Below are 15,662 nucleotides of genomic sequence, written 5' to 3' on the forward strand. Positions count from 1 at the left end.
TTTCCCCCTTTAGTTGGTCCAGGAGGTCATCAATCCGTGGGATTGGGTACCTATTACGGACAGTGATCTTGTTCAGCGCCCGATAGTCAATACAGAGTCTCCAAGTCCCATCCTTCTTTTGTACTAGCATGATCGGGCTCCCACAGGGCGATGAACTCGGACGGATGTGACCTTTTTGCAGCAGCTCCTGAATCTGCCTCTTGATTTCATCGTTCTCCAGAACAGAGCGCCGATAGATTGGTCCATTGGGCAGCGGCGAACCTGGGGTCAGATCAATGGAGTGCTTGACCTGACAGTGCAAAGGAACCCCTGCGGGGGAGGTGAAGATGTCCTCATACTCCTCCACGACCTTGTCCATTTGTAGTTGTCGTGCGGAGGGGCCCTGTCTGGAGGTCGTGGCCACCATCTTCTTCTTTTCTTGAGGGTGTATCATCAGGAAAACAAACTTCCCGGTTTTGGAAATGAGCTTACTGCATTGTTTTGCAGTAACCAAAGAGATGGCGGTAGGCGGTGCTACCTCTGGTATCCTGTACAACTTATTTCCCAAAGTAACAATAACGGCACGGGGCCTTGACTCATACACAGCATGTCGCTTACACAAGTATGATTGTCCTAATAACACATCACAAACTTCAAGGGGAGCAATGTCACACAATACCTCATCCGTGAAGGGCTTGATGTTGTATGGGAGGCGACACTGTTGGCTCACGCGAAGATCCCGTCCTTGGTGCAGCCACCCAATGGTGTATGGTTGTGGATGTGCTGTGGTCGGTAAGCCTAGCCGTTTTATGACCTCTGCCGAAATGAGGTTCTTTTGGCTCCCGCTGTCGACAATGAACTGTAGCAGGGAGACCTTTACCCACATCTGGGAGTGGAAGAGACGCTCCTCCTCCTTTGGATCTTCAGGTTCCTCCTTCTGGATCTTCGTGGTGGCAACGGTGGCATTGGGCTCCGCATCGATAATCTGCTTCCCTTTGTCATTCCCCTTATCGGGTTCTGACTCAGAGTTAGAACATGCATCTGATTCTGAAACCTTTAGCTCGGCCACTAGTGACTGCTTGGCCCGACACTCACTTGTGTTGTGAGTGGAGCTCTTATGGAACTCACACCACTTTCCCGTGTCCTTTTTTGGCTTCGCGGCATTGTTCTTTGCTTGCAGCTTTGGCGAGTTGTCTTGGGCCGCCCCGCCTTGGCTTTTTCCTTTGTTCTGCGGTTTGGGGGCACCTTTCCCTTGTTTCGGATTCGCAGACCCAAAGTATTGCTTCTTCTGTTTAAACTTTTCCTCGACCTTGACGGCATATCGGTATGCCGTGCCGAGCGAGGAGATGTTCAGGAATTCTATTTTTTCTTGGATGTACTTGTGCAGGCAGCCACGGTATTTGAGTACCAAATGCTGCTCTGTATCCTTGATACCCAACTTTGTGCGAAGGGTTTGGAAAATATTGGTAAACTCTGGTACGTCTTGGTCCCTTCCCTGTCGTAGCGTGGTCCACTTTATGTATTGATCCTCATAGCTTCCGACAGGGTAGTACTGCTCCTTGATGGCATCTCGGAATGAATCCCAAGTTGGTGCGACTGAAAATAGTGAGCCTGTACTTTCATCCTTCTGCTCGCAGTAGGTTTCCCACCAATCCTTGATGTAGGGGGCTGCTTTGAGAAGAGCAAAAATAATCTTTTCCCGACTGGAAAAATCATGAACAGAAAAATAACCCTCTAACACATTTAACCATTTATCGACGACATCTGCGTCTATCTGACCCTCGAATATGGGGATTTCAAAATTAACTTGTACCTTAAATGGTGTGGCGTTTCCAGAGTTGTTGTTGGAAGCCGATGCATCGCCCCTAGGTAGCCGCTGAAGGATTTGGGAAAAGTTGTCCATCATCGCGTTCCTTTGTCGCTCGAGGGCTTCTTCGAGCAATATTTTGATAAGATCTCCTGCCCCCTCGTCTTTCTTTTCATCCGCCATGGGAGGCCGTCGGGATTTGCGAGGCTAGTCTTGCAAAGGTTCGACCAGTTCAAGCCCTAACTCCTTATATCCCGACCTCGTTGGGGACATGCAAAGAAAAACAGAAAAGCAGACCGCTCTGATACCACTGATCCGGATTTAAACAGGAACGCAATAAAATACAGAGATAACCATAAAGACAGATATGCAGCGGACATAATACCTCAATTCATTACTGTAAAATACTGAAATATGCTTACAGACAGAAATGGAAATAAACCAGCTAGGGCGATGGTAGCTTATCTCTGAGAAGAGATGTGGTGGCTACATGCCTCTGAACTAACTTACAATGAGGCTCGGAGGCCTATTTATTGTTGAGAAACAATGGAAAACCCTTCACATTCCAAAACCTAACCCTAGAAGATGAAACGCCAGATTGTGGGCCCCGTTTTTTTGGGTAAGTTGGTACATCAACTTCTCGGGGTCATGAATTGGTCGTACTATCTCCGTTTGACGTGCATGATGGCCTGTTGGAAAGATATCTCCGAGGACTACGATGGAAAAGACGATTTTTATCAAAAAAATTATTGGCGGTAGATTTCCCAAAAAACGTCGTTTAGGGCCTCAAAACGGCTCCGGAAGTTTAGGACCTGAAAAACTGCTAAAAATAGTAAACTGTGCTATAATTAAGGAAACTGAAAAAAAAAAATGTAAGAAGCACTAGAGGGGATCCAAGTGGAATTAGCGGGTGGCCACCAATATCCACCTGGATCATACATAGAAAATCAATTCTATCTTCCTTGCTCTAACCCTTTTTGCCTCGCATAAATGGGAGGTCCATTAGATGGATGTTAAATCCACCTTCATGTATAAGTATTTCTAAGAATAAACTTACATGGAACAACCTTTTGTCTATGCTAAGAATTATTCCAACCTTGTTTGTCTGCTTAAGAAATTCCTTTATGGTCTTAAGCAAGCTCCTTGGGCTTGGTATACTAAAATGGATATCTTTTTTCTTGCCACTAGCTTTTCTATATGCCATTATGACCCTAATGTCTATACCAAAAAAGTAGGTAACCATCTCATAATGCTTTTTATTTACGTTGATGAGCTTATTCTCACTAGTAGTGACCTCAAACTTTTAAACCATTTGAAATCCAACCTTAAGAAGGAACTTGAAGTGGTGGAATTAGGTTATTTTCATTATTTCCTTGGCCTCCAAGTATTGGAAACCAAGGGAGGAATTTCCCTTTCCTAGTCTAAGTATGCATGTGACCTTGTTTGTTTCCCTCACTTGTAAGATTGTAAACTAGCCCCTTCTTCCTTTCAATTTCAAGTCAAAATTGATGCCCTTTGTATGACACCTGAAGTAGATGTCACCTTGTATCATCAATTAATTGGTATCCTTTTATAATGGACTCATATCAGCCTTGATATTTTCTTTGTTGCTAGTCTAGTTTCTTGGCATATGCAAATACACCATGAGAACCATTTGAAAGTAGCAAAAGGGATATTTAATCTATCCAAGGTACAATTTAGTTTGGGGTATGTTGCAATTTAGGTGGGACTCTTTTGTTTGTTGGTTTCACTAATTCTTATTGGATGAACATTCATAACCAAAAATATACTACAAGTTATGTTTTCAATATTTTTTTCATACATGTCACTCACAGTTGTAAGAAACAACAAGTTGTTTCTCTTTTCAAAAGTAGAGAATCAAGTAGTAGTTAATGTGAGTCAAGAAGCCATGTGGCTCTATATATCCTTTCATAGTTTAGGTACCAATAATAGCATCTAAAAACACTCTTGTGTGGAAATAAAAGTTCCATTAAGCTCACCAAAGATCTAGTTAAACATCATAAAAAAAACACATTAGGTTTTTTCCCGCAAAAAGAAAATCACACTTTTATTCATGTTTTAAAAGTAAATGCATTTTGTATATACATACATAACGTGTGTATTCATTAAGAATCTTCCCAGATCCTTTACATGTGCTCAAAATAATTCAAAAAGGGCAACCAAAAAGCCTTGAAGTGGGGCCAAAATCTAAATAACAATAAATATAAATATTATACAAAGAGGATGATCAAGTAATGTAGAAATCACTTATCTTCACCTTCTTCCCTTTCTTTTTCTCGACATGTTACCATTCCCCTACTTTCGGGTCCACTGGAACCAGATCTATGTCGCTCGTGGATATCTTTGCAAGGTTCTCCTTATCTGAATTATCTAAAATTTCTAATACATGGACTCACTTTGTACCCACCGTGCCATCCTCTTTTTGAGTCATATTTTTCTAATGATTTGTCTCTTGAATTTCTACTGGATATGTCCCACTTTGATGGTTAGTAGCTATTTCGTCATGATCCTGAGTGTCGTCATCATCTTTTTCTGGGTTCTTTAATTTTTCTTCTTATTATGCTTCAGAGAGATGTGAATTTCAAGTCTTCCATCCTTTTGACTTATGTACCTTTTTCTTTTTTTGGTTCTTTTTTTTCCTGTGGGCATGTGTTTTGTAAATTTCATGTTTGAAAGTAGTAACGACATCAAAATGTTGTATCCTCATATTCTGATGCTTGAGACCACTAATTTTTTTTATGTTTCAATATAATGTGATATGGTCAACCTTTGCTAAGGTCTACCTCCACATAAATTCTGGAAAAGGTAAAAATACCTTTCTTTGTTCTTTCAAGGTCCCTTTTTTTGAAATTTCCGAGTGTGTTTCCAATGCCATCTAGGACCTAATGGTGCCAAAAATGAAGTGGTAGGTTTGGCAATCTCACCCAGACAAGAAATGTTGTGACTACCATTTTTGTTGCATAAAAATCTAGAAACCATAAAGTAATAAAGAGCCTAGCTCTACCCCAAAACGACAGTCCTTCATTAAGATAAAAATCCAAATCTTTTTGTGTATCAAATTGGACTATGAAAAATCCTTTGGAGCATAAATAAATTTCACAGTTGGGTGTCCAAGAGGAAAAAAACCACTGGTGTAAAGCTTTTGATTTGGGCCAAAATCCATTAAACCTACAGATAATCGCCTTGGAATGAAGAGTTGCGAATGAAGAATTTACCTCCAGAAGGTTAACTTCTAAGGCTAGTGTTTTTTCCATTTCATATACAATGTAGGTGGTTGGATTGCTTTGAATCTATTTTTTTGAGGAATGGGACTTCCCTTTCACTGCATATTTGAAAGAGGAAGATGGACCATTTGGATTATTGGGTCTTGTAGCAATGGTTCTTGGAGCTCCTCCTCTCAACCTTGAGTTCAATATTATAGTTGAGTTCCTTTTGATTTTATAGTCTTGGATCTATGATGTATCTTGAAGCACCTTCCCTTCACACTGTAGACATTGGAAGATAGCAGGGAAACCCCATTTATCCTCAATAGTATGCTTTAAAGAAAATATAGAGGCAAAGCTTCTAGTCCATAAAAGATATAATTTTCGACACATATTTTTTATTCAAATCTAAAATGTATTCTTCTCCAATGCATCCTAAGGCCCACACTATGAAAACCCCAAGGGGAAAATCACATTTTTTTGTGGGCATAACAAAATTTTGAGCACTAGATGTGAAGCCACTAACGGCTCCATCGCCCATGATACAAAACACATATTATAAACCATATCAAAGGAAAGATAAGGTTTGGAACACACCCATCGCATTGTGATGAGCCCCAAAAATGGATAATTATATGGGCTCATTCAGCCTCCTAATTCGACTTAATCCACCATTCTCATTAGTTTATTGCATGTTTTTTATTATATTTATGCTAATAGAGTGAATTGGGTTAGTCATTATGCCAACAAGTCTAATGGGTGCTTTGTGCAGTCTTTTGGTCAATTTTGAGACAAAATCAAAGGTTTTAATGAGCACTTGGTAGCCAAATTCGTGGAAGAACAAGGGAGAGGATTTGTAGGAATGTGTCCCCTTCATTTATGGGCCCTTACCTCGAATTCTCCACCATCAGCTCGGAGTTCAAGGGCCACCAAATCAATTATCGCAACGGCAGCCGAGCAAGGGCTAGTAAAGTTGTTGTTAACTACAAGTTTTGGCAGCTAAGTTCCTAAAATTTAGGAGGGATGTTGGGGTCCTCAATTTGTATAAATAAGAGGGCTTAGGGCCTCATTTAGGGGTTGGCAGAAGTTAGCTAGTTGGCAGTTTGATTTTAGTCATTTTTTAGGCAGTATGTTAGCTCTGCATTTCAGCACATTTTCGAGCTTCTCCTTGTGGACAGTTTTTGAAATGTAACTATTCTTTTGATCAATAAAGATGAATCCAGCTTTGCACCAGCTCTAATCTCTCTTAGGAGGTTGTAGCTCTTGGGGTTGGGCCCTGTTGAAGCCCCGAAAATTGGGTCGATAACAAGGGGGATACCCGCCCGGTCCGAACCTTGGTTGGCAGCTCCTTATCCGTTTGGTATAGCGGGTCCGACTGGGGATAATGGGACCAGTTTCCCAATCTATGTGTGTGTGTGTAGAATTCGATGTTGTTGATCTAACAATTCCTATCTAAGCTATCCTAATTCAAACTTTAATCTAATTCTATGCTATTGTAATCTAATAAACAACACATCTAAATCTATGCTAACCCGGGATGTAATTCTTCTATTATGCGATCTAAAGAGATTTCAAATAACAACTGGTAATAAAGATCATTCAACGATTATAAGAAAGGAAATCAATTAAGATGAACCACTTCGCATAAAAAGTTAGGCGAAACAGTTGTGAACAGCATATCGCATAATGAGCTATTCATACATTAAACATAAATAAATAGCTATCACCGTACAAAAGTGCCAAATGATAACTCAAGCATTCATGCAATAAACATAAAAACAACTAAAATCTGTATATCACTTTAACATATAAGCAGAAATGGTCAAGAGATAAAAGTACCATTTATGACTGGTCCTACTCATAAGCTTCAAGCAACAATGATTTATCTCTCCTTGCTCTAACATCTACTAAGAGTACAGAAGTGCAACATCAGTAGCAGATATCAAATGCAAACATCAACAAATCTTGATCCATTCATTCACCAAAACCTCCTCTGAGGGTGCAAAAGTGCATGTTCTGAGGACAAGTTTTTGATAAATTTCTGGACCCTTCTCTAAATGCATGAGAAGGGTTTAAATACTACTTCCTAATTCTAATAATAGTTTATTTACAAAAATTCAGGATGCGGTTTTAAAATGACCGCCCTTTTTCTAAGCAAAATTTAAAGTGAAAATTAAATTCAGAACTAAACTACTTTTGTATATGGTCTTTAAAACTGCATGTATTCAGCATTGGTTTAAGGAGAGTCGGCTAGCTGACTTCTGCTTTGAGCTGAGTTGAGAAAACGGAATCGATGAGAGATGGTACCATTTTTTGGCCGCATGTATGTACACTTCACAGTCATCCACTGACTATGTGGCTTTACCAAGTATGTCCAGTAACATTCCCAATTTAATCTGTTCAGTGTTTGGATTGCTTTTCCCTTTTCGTGCGCTCTCTGCTTCCATTCCGCCTCTAGTTGTAGTTTGTTTGGCAAATATCCTGGGGTGGTTTCTGTGATCAAATTTGCTCTGTGAAAATTCTCATTTACACAGTTAATAAGAATGCTTGCTATCGTGGCTGCTGTTTCTGCCGCTTGTTCTGCCTCCCTGATTTGATCGTCCCACTTGTTAAAGAGCAGCTCTTTATGATTCTCATGTATCCTGGGTGCACCTGCTCTTTTTCCCTCGTCTTCATCCTGCCAATCCAAGTACTCAGTCACCAATTTTTCAAGCGGATCATAGTCACTTCGTAAGTCGACCACTTGATTAGTGATCTTATCACTCATTTCGCAATAATAATTCCACTGTGATATCTTTTGGCCCAACACTTCTTGCTGCTGCAGTAGTTGTTCATTCAAGGAAATAGATTCTGAAATAAACTCTGTAAGCTTAGGGTCGTCACTGTGCATCTCTTGTAAATCCTGTAACTATTTTCCCTTCTCGTCCAAACTTCTCTGATAACTTATCTGCATTTGCTGGAAGTCTTCCTGCAACTTTTCAAGCTGTTTGTGTGCCTCATTATTAGTGTTGGCTTGTTGCAATTGTAGTTGCAGTACCTGTATTTGATCTTCTCGCTCTTTCAACAATTGCTGAACTTCTTATTCTTTGTCAATAGTCGCAGAGGCATACGCTCCTATGATCTGAGATAGTTTGGTGAGATTTTCAGTCGAATTACTGGTGGGATCTTTCCACAGGACGTCTAATTGCTCTACATCTTGAGAGAGTGTATTTTCTAATTTCCTTTTCTTTCTCTGTCTTCTTACCACTGCTTTATGTTTGGGACTATAAAATATGTCCGGAGGGGGAATTTCTTCTATATTAAGTATAAGCTCAGAAGATGGAGCAATAGGAATATGCTCTGTTTCTGAGACATTGGTGGCTAAGGTTGTGACTACTTCTTGTGCTACCTGTGTATTGCTCACAGGTGTTTTTGGGGCTTGTCCTTCAAGATTGATCAGTTCGTTGAAGGTTTCCCATTACTTATCTAATTCTGTCGTGACGGGTGGTGCTTCAATGACGAGAGGGGGAGGATCTCTTTGCGGGGAGGTAATAACCTGCTATTGTGGAAGTTCCATTGACTGAGAGGTGTCCTTAGCTGACTCTTCACTCCTATCTTGGTCGTTTCCGGATCTTTTAGAATGTTCAAGCATTTCTTGTACAGACTTAGATTTTAGATCCGTTAGTGCTTGAACTCCCACTGAGACTAACGCTTGGAGTTGGTTCTCTTGCAGACAGCCGTAGCTTTTCTAGAGGAATACTGGCTAGTCTTCTTTCCCTGTATACCATGAACTTTTGAAAGTCTTCTGGAGATAATTGCAATTGGGCTTCACGCAAAATCTCTTGAAGTGAGCTTTTATGTTGGAATATATCATCAAATAAATCCTTTTTTCCAAAGAACACTTTTATCTTGACTTTAGTTGTGAAATTATGGGCAACCTCATTCGGGTCAAATGGTCTTCCCAAGAATTTAGATAGTTGTAAACACGTCATATTTTGTACTTCAGTGAACGCGTGACCCACATCAAACAGCGAAAAGGCCCCACAAGCCACAGGAAACTGTGGCCATATAGCCTTCTTTTTGTCCTTTAAGTCTTTAGTTAGGCTGCCTTCTGAACAGGTTTGATATGCAATTTCTTGAGCTACGAGTTTATCAGGGATATACAAGGGTAGAACATGAGGGGGTGCAGTACTTCCAAATACTCTAACATAAGTGAACAATTCTTCTCTGAACCATCTTGCAATGGGGAGGATATCTATTTGTGCTTCAGGTGAGCACCTCGAGGGTTCTTTATCATACAACATTCTATACAAGGGCAGCATAAGTCCGTGAGAAATCTGGTAGAAATATGGAGTGAACTGAGAGTCCCACAATATCTTATGATAGACATGGATGGGTAAGGGGTCTTGAGTTGTCCACTTCCAACACATAACAGGGAACTTAGAAACATAACATATTGAATCCATAACATATGCGGCTAGGTAAAAAGGAGGATAAATCCTTTGAGACGTAGATCTTTTGGACCGGTAACTGAAAATAGTCGTGATTAGGTTATCAGATAAAATCTTGGCCCAATCTACAATAGTGGCATTTGTGGCAGCATCTAGTAATGGTAACCATTCGGATGAAAATTTGTTGATATCTGGCATTCCAAATAATCTACAGAGCATGGCAGCAACAAAGCAATATGGGGAGGTAAGGGAACCAGTACTGTACATACCGTGTTTATCTTTCTTGAGCGGTTCATCTTTTTTGGACCAGTCTTTGGTGGTTTCCGACAGGTTCGGGTTCTCCGCCACAAATTTTTCTATGAATTGCGTGTTATAAGTTGCCTGTGGCTCAGGCAAATGATACATAAGCTTTAAATCCTGCGCAGCAAATGACCCGATGAGCCCTTGACCATGAACCTTGAACTGTCTATTTTTCATTTCTGCGCTATCATGTATCCACTTGATCATGTCTGTGTAGGGGAGAATTTTAGGCCTTGCTGCTATCCTATGTAGGAATGAGCATGCTAGCTCTTCTAGGGATGCTTCAAAAGAGCTCTATGAGCTCGCGACAGCAGTAACTTTCATTACTCTGGGATTCTCTTCTTCGAGCAGTCTGTACATGCCTTCCCACGTAGCTATTCCTGTGTCTCTATTACAAGCCGTGTCTGTATATAAAGGTGCCATTTCCTTTTCTTCGGAGCTCGGGGCTTTGTTTTTCTTCCCCATTTCAACCTGCGTATTGCCTTGTATCGTCCTTCGTTCTCCGTTCCTGCAATTCACAAGTGAAATGGAAATGAATGACCTGGACGGGCGATGGGAGAGTTTTAAATGTCGCAGACATACCAAATACACCACCTTACGTGAAGTGATTCTTTGAAAAGCACGCGTCCATATTTTATTAATAACTGGCAACTAACTCCTGTATTAGCATTTAAAGCGCGTAATTATGTGTCAGCTTATGGCAAGTAGCTTTTCTTGAATTTTGTGCCCAAACGATCTACGATGGAGCGATTTTGCGATTTGCTTCTCAACATCGCAGATCGCAACATTGCAGATCGCGCCATCGCAAATCATAAAATCACACAAATATAACATCGCAGCGTTGGTCTGGCTCAACATCGCAACGATCGCTATATCGCAATATCGCATATCACAGAAGTTTATGTATAACAAATTTCGTTAACCTGTTTCCTGCGATATGCGATCTTGCGATCGGCGTCATCGCAAATCGGTAAATCTTGAATTTTTTCTTATAAGTTTTACTTATTGCGACGCAATAGTTGTTTAATACCACAATCTCGCACATGCGGGGATTGTACTTGTATGGTAGTGTTCTACTACCGTTTTACGATGCGTTTTTAAATATTTCTTCCTTATCATAAACTTAGGTTTTAAGTATTCGAAGGAGTTTCCTAGGCTTACGATGGTAACTTTATTTTGCGGAAAAGAAATTTAAGCCCTACTCTTGCTTTTCCTAAATTTTAACTAAGGGTCCCCACACATTTAGTATTTTGGATAACACTAAAATGAGAAGGGGGGGGGGGGGGGGGGGGGGTTGTTGCTGGTCACAACAATTGGCGATTCACTTGGGAGAACTAGTTATCTCTGTTTTTTCTATTGAATTTTTCAAACTTCCAAAACAAAAAAAAATTCAGAAAATTAAACTTTATTATGGAAAGATAAAGCACATTATGCTCTAAACTGTCAATGATATTTTGTTTCAACGTTCTTCTACTTCGACTATTAGCTTCCTCAGGCTAGTCCTTGTATTTATATCAGCCATTACTTAGTTTTGTAAGGATAAAACAAAGTCTCCTCTGTATACTAGTTTTAAATATGCTCATTTGTCGTAGGTAGAGCCTCTACTGCCAGCAGGCATTTATAGCCTCCACAGGGTTGCCTGTTACCCAGCAATAATCCTGTATCCTACTTAAGGTGACCTACAACTTTCAAAGAAAAATCCATATCCACACTTATTGCTTTGATTTTCTTTTTTATTCTTAAAGAACAATGTCTTGGTTTGGTAGCCAAATTATGACACAATCACTCACTTGATTTATAACTTTGCTGAACAAGCTGGCTCGTGATGAGACCCCTTGTCTTTTGATTGCAACAATCTTGAGTCATTGCCCTGTTGTGGTAGACAGTATTGGCAAAGTCAACAAGTTATAATATCTGTGATAATGATAAGCCAACTCGTGATGAGACCTCTCATTCTTCAAGATAAAGTGTATCCTTGGATTATTCCTCTGAAAGCTGCGATTTTCCTTAGCAGGGAGGAAGTCATTGTTTCCTTAAGATAGCTCTGGACGACAATAATAGAGTTTTTTGGAAACAGCTATTCTACAGAGAATCTTTATTTTGTTATTGATACCTTTCAATGTACTGAGATAAAACAATTTCTTCACTAAAGGTTGCTTTCGTCAAACTTTATGAAGTTGAAACTAGTATTATATCTAAGCTAGATTCTTTAACTGTATCTATTAATAATAAAGATCAGTTTGCCAAAATATTTGGTATTTATACAAGCGAAGAGTTCAAAATCTAAAAGAGAGTTGGCGTCTTTTAGTAAATGTCAAATGTTGTCAACGACAACAGATTTTATTAGGGAAAAACATATTTAAGGAAATGAGAGGTAACTATTCCCTTGGATTATTTACATGATAGGGATAATTACTTCTCTTATTTTGCCTGCCAACTGTTAAAAATAAACTATCCACCTAACAACCTAGCTAAATTAATTCTACTCCTATTTTAACTATACATAGAAAATCGACTAGGTATAATGATATTTCCAGTGTAACCATCTTTCCATTTTTATTCCTATATGTGTATACCTTTCAAACATCAGTATTAAGAATGAATTTTTTCCTGGACTAAAAACGTTGAATGTGGAATTAGAAAGTGTAACTGTGGTCAGAACTCTGCCTGAAATCTCTTTCTTATGAAATCTTCTTTCCAATTGGATACCTATTGGATCATAAAAATCAGGATGAGTCTCCATTATGGATTGGTAATCGTGCAATAGGAAAGATGACAGGCTGGGTTGTGAATATGAGTTTTTGGTTTTAATAGCCTGTATTCTATTATGTGTGAAAGTTAGGCCTTCGACTTTTTCTAATGAAAGGAAAATTTCCAAATAGATCTCACTGAATGAACCAATGAAGAATGGATGGAAATTTCTCAAAAGACAATTATCAATTAACCTGAATTGTCGGCAATTCTCCAAAAATACCTTCTTTTGTTGATGATGTTTTGGATAAGATAGAAATTTTTCAAGAAAAGCTGATATTGATTGGACTTGGGATTGAAAAAGTTCTACCTTTCTTTGACACAATTCAATTTTCCAAAATGGTAAAACATCACTCAAATGTTTTTCAGTAAGGTGCTCAGTATGCCATAGTAATTTACCAAGAGTCTGAAATTTAAAATTTAAAGAAAAATCCTATTTTATACAAAATGAGTGCAAGCAAAAAAGAATGCAATGACTATCTGTACAACTAGTGTTATAGCACAACTAGGATTTTAAAATATTTTCTCTTTCACAAGGATTGGCCAGAATTATGGGATTCGAGTAATTTTGAATTCCATCTTGCGGAATTAGAAAACAAATTATGATTGGGAACAGTCGTGAAGGTTTGTTCATGATATGAATCATAGATTGGAATACTCTCTTGGGTAGTGAAATCATGTAAATGATCTGCTACTCTGGAATGAGGATCGGCTGAAATAATTCTTGAATTAGAATATCTCTCATTCTCATATTTCTGTTGATTTACTCGAGATAAATCAACGTCTTCATCATCAAAGTAGCTATCATAAATGACTTCACAAGATTCCCTAAATTTCTCTTTTTCATCCAGTATATTTAAACAAGGAGGATCAAGCCGTTCATGTTTGTAAATGATAAAAGGGTGTTCTATAGCTGCCTCTTTATCTTGAAAACCTAATGGTGATTCATTTGGATGATCCTCTGTACTTTCTGAGATATCATTAATACTAAGGTGGGGGGGTGGGGGGATTATCATCATTAAAAACATCAGGATAAAAGAAAAAATGAGACTCTGAAATAATGCATTTGAAAATATCTTCGTGTGAAAGCTCTTGTTCATCACATTCATCGTAGGCTTCGGGCTTTAGATCATACCTTTGTGTGCTCATGTTTTTTGAAAGAGGATTACTTTGTTGTTCTAACCTTGGCATTTGCATTTGTCGACTTGCGATCATATTATCTGACTTTGTCTCAAAGTTGCTTTCTGGTTCCAAGGCAAGCTTTCTTCCAACATTCCCGCTTTTGTCTTCTTGTATTGGATCAAACATGTCCCCTAAGCTTTGGGAAGTTTCTTCATCATGACTTATTCGCACATCCAAATTGGAATTCTCATTTACATTAGAAGAAAATGGAACAAAGCTTGGACTAATTTCTACTGGATCGGGGATAGGAGGCAGAGAATAATTATGATCAACACAATCTAATGATTCTTCATTCATGAGTTCATTCTCAACATCATATTTCAAACAATTAAGATGAAATCGAATATTAAAATCTCTAACAGACTCATCTTCTTTGCGTAGATATTCAATTTCATCATATACCTAATCGTAATCATAGCAATCAAATTTACAAATGAAAGCAGTGACAAATTGGTCCCAACTGTGAATTGAGGCAACTGGGAGGGTTCTACACAAGTTTCTAGCTTCCGCTACAAATGTAAGAGTAAAAATTCTGCATAAAATGCCTTCATCAATTCCTTGAAAATTTGAATTTGAAACATTTTGAATAAATTGAAGGGCATGATTAAAAGTAGAAGAATTTCTCTTACCATTGAATTTTACCTGAGACAAGAGTCTTACCACTTCTGGATGGAGTGTTGGAAGAGGCACAAACATGGATACAACTCCAAATGGGAAGTTTGAGAGAAGCCATCCTAATTCAAATGTTACAATTGAAAACAAACCCCAACAAGCAACATGTTCAGGCCCTCCTTCTAGCGCCAAATATGTTGAAGCCCCGAAAATTGGGTCGACAACAAGGGGGATACCCGCCCGGTCCGGACCTTGGTTGGCAGCTACTTATCCGTTTGGTATAGCAGGTCCGACTGGGGATAATGGGACCAGTTTCCCAATCTATGTGTGTGTGTGTGTAGAGCTCGATGTTGCTGATCTAACAATTCCTATCTAAGCTATTCTAATTCAAACTTTATCTAATTCTATGTTGCTATTGTAATCTAATAAACAACACATCTAAATCTATGCTAACCCGGATGTAATTCTTCTATTATGCGATCTAAAGAGATTTCAAATAACAACTGGTAATAAAGATCATTCAGCGATTATAGAAAAGAAATCAATTAAGATGAACCACCACCACTTGCATAAAAAGTTAGGCGAAACAGTTGTGAACAACATATCGCATAATGAGCTATTCATACATTAAACATAAATAAATAGCTACCACCGTACAAAAGTGCCAAATGATAACTCAAGCATTCATGCAATAACATATAAACAACTAAAAACTGTATATCACTTTAACATATAAGCAGAAATGGTCAAGAGATAAAAGTACCATTTATGATTGGTCCTACTCATAAGCTTCAAGCAACAATGATTTATCTCTCCTTGCTCTAACATCTACTAAGAGTACAGAAGTGCAACATCAGTAGCAGATATCAAATGCAAACATCAACAAATCTTGATCCATTCATTCACCAAAACCTCCTCTGAGGGTGCAAAAGTGCATGTTCTGAGGACAAGTTTTTGATAAATTTCTGGACCCTTCTCTAAATGCATGAGAAGGGTTTAAATACTAATTCCTAAATCTAATAATAGTTTATTTACAAAAATTCAGGATGCGGTTTTAAAATGACCGCCCTTTTCCTAAGCAAAATTTAAAGTGAAAATTAAATTCAGAACTAAACTACTTTTGTATCTGGTCTTTAAATCAGCATGTATTCAGCATTGGTTTAAGGAGAGTCGGTTGGCTGACTTTTGCTTTGAGCTGAGTTGAGAAAACGGAATCGATGAGAACTGGTAACACCTTTTCAGCCGCATTTATGATACACTTCACAGTCATCCACTAACTATGCGGCTTTACCAAGTATGTCCAGTAACATTCCCAATTTAATCTGTTCAGTGCTTGGATTGCTTTTCCTTTTCGTGCGCTCTCTGCTTCCATTCTGC

The sequence above is a fragment of the Pinus tabuliformis genome, chromosome 2_1, assembly GCF_031772625.1.
Source record: "Pinus tabuliformis cultivar Carrire ecotype Pingquan chromosome 2_1, CPIR1, whole genome shotgun sequence".
NCBI lineage: Eukaryota > Viridiplantae > Streptophyta > Pinopsida > Pinales > Pinaceae > Pinus > Pinus tabuliformis.